Source organism: Vigna umbellata, chromosome 1 (assembly GCF_029865625.1).
Source record: "Vigna umbellata cultivar VRB3 chromosome 1, Vumbellata_1.0, whole genome shotgun sequence".
Classification (NCBI taxonomy): Eukaryota; Viridiplantae; Streptophyta; class Magnoliopsida; order Fabales; family Fabaceae; genus Vigna; species Vigna umbellata.
In genome coordinates, this window is record NC_142165.1 from 4,108,820 (window position 1) to 4,116,037 (window position 7,218).

The 7,218-nt window shown below is 35.2% G+C and overlaps 1 long non-coding RNA gene across 1 annotated transcript; it reads left to right on the forward strand.

Moving 5' to 3' along the window:
• Nucleotides 1-5,831: 5,831 nt before the first annotated feature.
• On the forward strand, nt 5,832-6,526 carry LOC148204431 (uncharacterized). The gene is made up of 2 exons (XR_015779864.1): nt 5,832-5,970; nt 6,061-6,526. It is a non-coding gene; the product is annotated as an uncharacterized LOC148204431 (long non-coding RNA).
• The last annotated feature ends 692 nt before the right edge of the window (nt 6,527-7,218 follow it).

Genomic DNA, 7,218 nt, shown 5'->3' on the forward strand with positions numbered 1-7,218 from the left:
GGTTTCGTACTTATAGTAGAGATTGGGATAACAATGTTAATTAGCTTTTTCTTAATAAATATTTTGCAAAACTTAAGTGACAGACACATTACCGACGGCCAAAAGCCTTCGGTAAATTCGTCGATAAGTGACATACACATTACCGACAGATTTATCAAAAGCTTTTGACCGTCAGTAAAAAAATAACTATTCGTCGGTAATGAAAATTTACTAACGGATATATATCCGTCGGTAATATTAATAATTTTTGTAGTAGGTGGAGGAAATTGTTGTCCAACCAGAAGCCCAAGAACATCATGGTAGTATTATTGTGCCTGGAACACTTCGGGAATCTTCACCTACAGTAGCACAACCTGCGGAACATACCGTAGTGGAAGTCGAACCGGAGCCCATACCACAAGTCCAACCGGTAGCTAGTGCAAGTGCAACTATGTTAGTTGGTGGAGCAGAATCGACCACTGCAACAGGAGTAGCAAAATCTCTAGACATAGAATTAGCCACTGCAGCAGGAGTAGCAGAATCGACCACTGCAGCAGGAGTAGCAGAACGTCGGCAAAACCATGTAAGACAATAATTTTTTCGAAACTATATCACTAAATTTACTTTATAAACATTCGGATTTATATCCGAAATTTCGATTGATAGCATACTAAAAGGAGTCTGGATGAATACAATAACTGGTACTGTTCTAGTACCAATAAATGAATTTTTAATATATAAGTTATTACATCATAACATTTTAAAAGAAATGGGTATGAGAAGATTAATAACTATAGTGATAGCATCAATATGTTGATTTTTTCTGGGTGCCTTAAATGCAATAATATACTTCACTGCTTTTCGTCATTTGGAATTTTGAGCAAGAATATTCGTCATTGCATTGAGTATAGTCCTTCTCTTAAATGTAGAAAATTCGGAAACGACATTTAAAAGATATCTAGGAGGTTTTAGGAATGGTTTCGTACTTAAAGTAGGGATTGGGATAGCAATGTTAATTAGTTTTTTTCTTAATAAATATTTTGCAACACTTAAGTGACATACACATTACCAAAGGCCAAAAGCCTTCAATAAATTCGTTGGTAAGTGACATACACATTACCAACGAATTTACCAAAGGCTTTTGGCCGTATGTAAAAAAAAATAAAGATCCGTCGATAAATTTGTCGATAATAAAAATTTACTGACGGATATATATCCGTCGATAAAAATCCGTCGGTAATATTAATTTTTGTAGTAAGTGGAGGAAGGAGAGGAATTTGTTGTCCAACCAGAAGCCCAAGAACAGCATGGTAGTATTATTGTGCCTGGAAAACTTCTGGAATCTTCACCTGTAGTGGCACAACCTGCAGAACTTGCCGGAGATTTACCAACGAATCTTTATTTTTTTTACCGACGACCAAAAGCCTTTGGTAAATCCGTCGGTAATGTGTATGACACTTACCGACGGATTTATCTAAGGCTTTTGTATGTCACTTACCATCGGATTTACCGAAGGCTTTTCGCCTTTGGTAATGTGTAGGTCACTTAAGTTTTGCAAAATATTTATTAAGAAAAAAATTAATTAATATTGTTGTCCCAATCCCTACTATAAGTACGAAACCATTCCTAAAACCTCCTAGATATCTTTTAAATGTCGTTTCCGAACTTCCTACAATTAAGAGAAAGACTATACTTAGCAATAACGAATATTCTTGCTCCAAATTCCAAATGACGAAAAGCATTGAAGTATATCATAGAAGTTAAGGCATCTAGAAAAAATCCACATGTTGATGTTATCACTATAGTTATTAATCTTCTCATACCCGTTTCTTTTACAATGTTACGATGTAATAGCTTATATATTAAAAATTTGTTTATTGGTACTAGAACAGTACCAGCTATTGTATTAATCCAGGCCCCTTTTAGTATGCTATCAACCGAAGTTTCGGATATAAATCCGAAAGTTAATGAAGTAAATCCAGTGATATAGTTTTGAGAAGTTCTTGTTTACATGGTTTTGCCGACGTTCTGCTACTCTTGTTGTAGTGGTCGGTTCTGCTACTCCTGCTGGAGTAGCCGATTCTATGTCAAAAGATTCTACTACTCCTGCTGTAGTGGCCGATTCTGCTGCACCAGGTTGGGCTCCACCAACTAACATTATTGCACTTGCACCAGCTACCAGATGAACTTGTGGTATGGGCTCCGATTCAACTTCCACTATGGTATGTTCCGTAGGTTGTGCTACTATAGGTGAAGATTCCCGAAGTGTTTCAGGCACAATAATATTACCATGTTGTTCTTGGGCTTCTGATTGGACAACAAATTCCTCCACTTACTACATTAATTATTAATATTACCGACAAATTTTTATCGACGGATATATATTCGTTAGTAAATTTTCATTACCGACGGATCGTTATTTTTTTACTAACGGTCAAAAGTCTTTGGTAAATTCGTCGATAATGTGTATGTCACTTACCAACGGATTCACCGAAGACTTTTGGCCTTCGGTAATGTGTATGTCACTTAAGTTTTGCAAAATATTTATTAAGCAAAACGCTAATTAACATTGCTATCCCAATCCCTGCTATAAGTACGAAACCATTCCTAAAACCTCCTAGATATCTTTTAAATGTCGTTTCCGAACTTCCTACAATTAGGAGAAAGACTATACTCAGTGCAATAACGAATATTCTTGCTCCAAATTCCAAATGACGAAAAGCACTGAAGTATATCATAGAAGTTAAGGCACCTAGAAAAGATCCACATGTTGATGTTATCACTGTAGTTATTAATCTTCTCAGACCCATTTCTCTTACAATGTTACGATGTAATAGCTTATATATTAAAAATTTGTTTATTGGTACTAGAACAGTACCAACTATTGTATTAATCCAGGCCCCTTTTAGTATGCTATCAACCGAAGTTTCGGATATAAATCCGAAAGTTAATGAAGTATATCCAGTGATATAGTTTCGAAAAAGTTCTTGTCTTTCATGGTTTTGTGGACATTTTGCTACTCCTGTTGTAGTGGTCGATTCTACTACTCCTGCTGTAGTGGCCGATTTTATGTCAAAAGATGTTGTTACTCCTGTTGTAGTGGAAGATTCTGCTGCACCAGGTTGGGCTCCACCAACTAACATTGTTGCACTTGCACCAGCTACCGGTTGGACTTGTGGTATGGGCTCCGGTTTGACTTCTATACGACATGTTCCGTAGGTTGTGCTACTGCAGGTGAACATTCCAGAAGTGTTTCAGGCACAATAATACTACCATGTTGTTCTTGGGCTTCTGGTTGGACAATAAATTCCTCTTCTTCCTCCACTTACTACAATAATTATTAATATTATCGACAAATTTTATTTACCGACATATCTTTTACCGACGACCAAGGAGTGGGGTAGCGATGAGACGACGAGTGACGATGATAAGAGATGGGGAGGCATGGGAAGTGCGCCAGATGGTTGGATTGGGGCATGGGCGTGGATGTAAATGTTGAAGAGGTGGGTGTGGGAGGGTGAGAAGAAGGTTTTCAGGGAGTGGAGAAGGTGAGGTTGGAGTTGGTGAGGAAGAGGAAGGGGAGGAGGTTTCCACGCAACAATATTTATTGTGCCACGTGTTATTAAATGCTAGCTCACGCAAGGCAAAAAATTTAACGTCATCCACAACATTTAACGGCATGAACATTATTGATTCAATTTTATATAAAAAGGGATTCAATATAACTATTTCAAAATACGAGGACCTAATTGACACGAATCTACACACATAGGAACCTCTGAAATGATTAAACCTATTTTCTATTAATAACTTTAAAATAATTTTTGATAAAATTCAATGTAAAATATAATTATAAATAAAGTTAATTTTGTTAAAAAGATTTATTAAAAATATCAATTTTAATAAAAATATTTTTATAATATTTATATAAAAATAAAATTTTGTTTTAATTTGGAGATGAACAAAAATTGTTTAATTTAAGAAAAAAACTTAATTGAAACAATAAAAATACGGAATCAAAGTGAAATTAAAATAATGACAAAAAATGTGACAGTGACATATGACATGACAATGACATATGATAATATCATGGTCATATCACATTGTCATAGTTAAGTGTCACGATTTTAGTTTGATACATGATAAATTATTTTTTTAAAACATTTTAAAAAATAAAAATAAAAATAATTAAAAAATATCTAGGAAAAAAAAAGTCAACAACCATTGATATAATTACACCAATAAGTCCTTTTGTTAAATTGACAAAAACAGAGTTAACTCTATGATAATGTGGTAAAAAAATCTGTAATTTTTTTTCTCTGTCCTATGCTCTTTCTGGCATGCGCTTTTTCTCTCTCTTCTCTATTCCTCTTAATATTAAATTTACTTATTAATGTGATATGATGTGGTTTTCAAAATGTTTAACTATCCTCTAAAATAAAACTCTAAACAAACAAAATATATTTTTTAGTTTTTTGGGCCCAACAAGGATTGACCTTGCTCCTACGTATTCTCATTAAAATGAGAAATCAGGGTTACGTAGTTCTTTTTGAAAGGTTGATTGTTGTTTGAAGATGTGAATGTTTTATATTTTTGATATTTTTACATGAGAAGGAGAAAAGGTTTTTTAGCACAAGGACGATGCGAACGATCACACATATGCCCAAACCTTTAAAATATTTTTTATTATTTTTTAGAAGAGAAAAAGAAAAGGTTTTAGCACAAGGACGATGCGTGCGATCACACATGTGCCTAAACCTTTAAAACATTTTTTTATTATTTTTTTAGAAGAGAAGAAGAAAAGGTTTTGGCACAAGGACGATGCGTGCGATCACACATGTGCCTAAACCTTTAAAATATTTTTATTATTTTTTAGAAGAGAAGAAGAAGAGGTTTCAGCGAAAGACGATGCGTGCGATCACACATGTGCCTAAACTTTTAAAATATTTTTATTGTTTTTTATAAAAGTACATTTAAAAAGTAGATAATTATTTAAAATGGAAACAAAAGAAAAAAAAGAAAAAAAAATAAATAAAAAAATAAAAAATAAATAAATAAATAAATAAATAAATAAAATAAAAATAAAAATAAAAATAAAAATAAAAATAAAATATAAGGATAAATAAATAATGAAAATAAAGTAAAAAAGTAAAAGAATACAATAAAATGAATAAAAGTAAAATAATAAGTAAATGAAAAGGGTGCAGAGGTGCTAAATAAGAAACAGAGGTGTCTAAATAATTAAAAAAATACGAACTGGGCCAAAGCCCAGGCGGGGAGGGGTGCGAAAATGAGAATAACGGGGGCGCAGGGAAGAAATTCGTTTTTTGCTTTTTAGGAACGGAACGGGCCTGAGCCCAAAGCAAGGAATGGCCGTAGGGGTGTAAAGGTGAGAAATGGGGGGTGCGCGTAGGAGAGAAAAGGTTTTATTTTTATTTATTTTTTGCTGGATCAGAAGGCCCAAGGCCCTTTTCACTTCTCAGATCTGGAAAACCCTAGGGGTTCTCACATCCTAACTCATTTCCAACGCATCCAAAGGCTCAAGTTCCTCTCCTTGAACGAGAAACCCTAGAGGCACTCACCACCCACTCTGCCTCAGTCTCCGTTCAAACGGCCGGCCACCGTGACGGACCCCCGCTCAATCCAAAGCGTCACCGGCGACCAGGCGCCACCGGAGCCGCCGCCAACTCTTTCCTCTTCCTCTTCGCGCGCGGGAAGTTCTCTCCTTCTTCTCCGTTTCTTCGCGCGCATACGGCTGCCTCCGCCAAACGACCACTGCGAGACGCGAAGAGAGACCGTCTTCTCTTTCATGAATCGCCTCTTGGGCGAGCTCGACCACCGCGCCGGCCAGGGCTCTGCTAGCGTCACCGGTCGTCGCCAGAGATGCCTCCGGTCACCACGTCAACATCCTCCTTCCCTCCTCGCTTGCAAACAGAGGAAGCCCTTTCCCTCTTCTTTTCGCTTGCAAACGGGCTTGAAACTACATATTGGGTGCAGTTTTGATTAACAGCAGTTTTGATTAACAGAGAAAGCAAACACAACTGTATGCATTGATTGAACACAATTTCATTCATCTTTCAGCAGGCATAAGGCAAACATATATAGAGCATATAAACGAGCATGACCAAAGAGCTTGGATGTATGAAGACTTACCTTCGCAGCTTCAAGAGAAGATAAAACTTTCCTTTTTGTTTTAGTCTCCTTTTCTTTACTGGATTCAATTTCCCCTTCGTTCCCAATGTTGTTGCAGGTGCCAGAAAATTATAGTGAACGTGAACAAGGGTTACCGGATGGCAACGAGGATACGAGGATGGAGTTGAAAGAAATGAAAGTTTTTTTTTAGCTCCTGTGCTAAGGCTGAGTGTTTTTTTTTTCTCTCGTGATCTCCCCCTTTTTGACCGTGATGAAAACCAATTTTTAAAAACCACCAATACTCCTCCCGCTGCCCTCCTCCTGGAGATCAGGGCATATCCTTTGACCTGTGATTTCCTCCTTGTCTTTTTCCTTTCTTTATGTTTAGAATAGATCAGTTGGGAAAAGCTGTTCAGATACCCTTTCTTTCTACGATGCATGATTGTATGAGGCAGCTCTGCATGAGAATTTTTAGCAAGAGGAACAAAAGCTTTCTTTCACTGCAGGAACATTTTAAGCATTACGGTATAATAATGTTGCAGGTTGGTAAGCATTGCCTAATGCTTTTCGGGTTGCAGGCAGCTCAGTTGACTTTTGCGTTTCGGTTTTTTTTCTTTCCTTTTGCAAAACGTTAGAAATGCATCAAATATATTATTTAAGAAAACCTTCAATAAAGGAAAACTTTGATAATTAAAACAAATAAAAAATAAATAAGTAAATAAACAAAATAAATATATACATAGATTAAGAAAAAAAATGATAAAAATACTAAACAACAAAAAGAGAAAACCTATAAAATAAAACAAAAGCAAGAACCAGGGATAAAAATAAAAATAAAACATAAAAATAAATAAAGGAGAAGAAAAATAAAAATACAAAAAGTAGAAAAATAAAAGAATAATAATAATAATAATAATAAAAGTAACAAATATAAATAATCCAAAAAAAGAAAAGAAAATAAAAACAAAAACTTTTTTTTATTTCTTCCCAAAAAATAGATGTATATGAAATTTGTCTTTCCCTTTTAATATTTTATTTTATTTTATTATCTCTTCTTAATTCTAGACGTTTTTATCTACCCGGACGAAATTGGATATTGACACATGT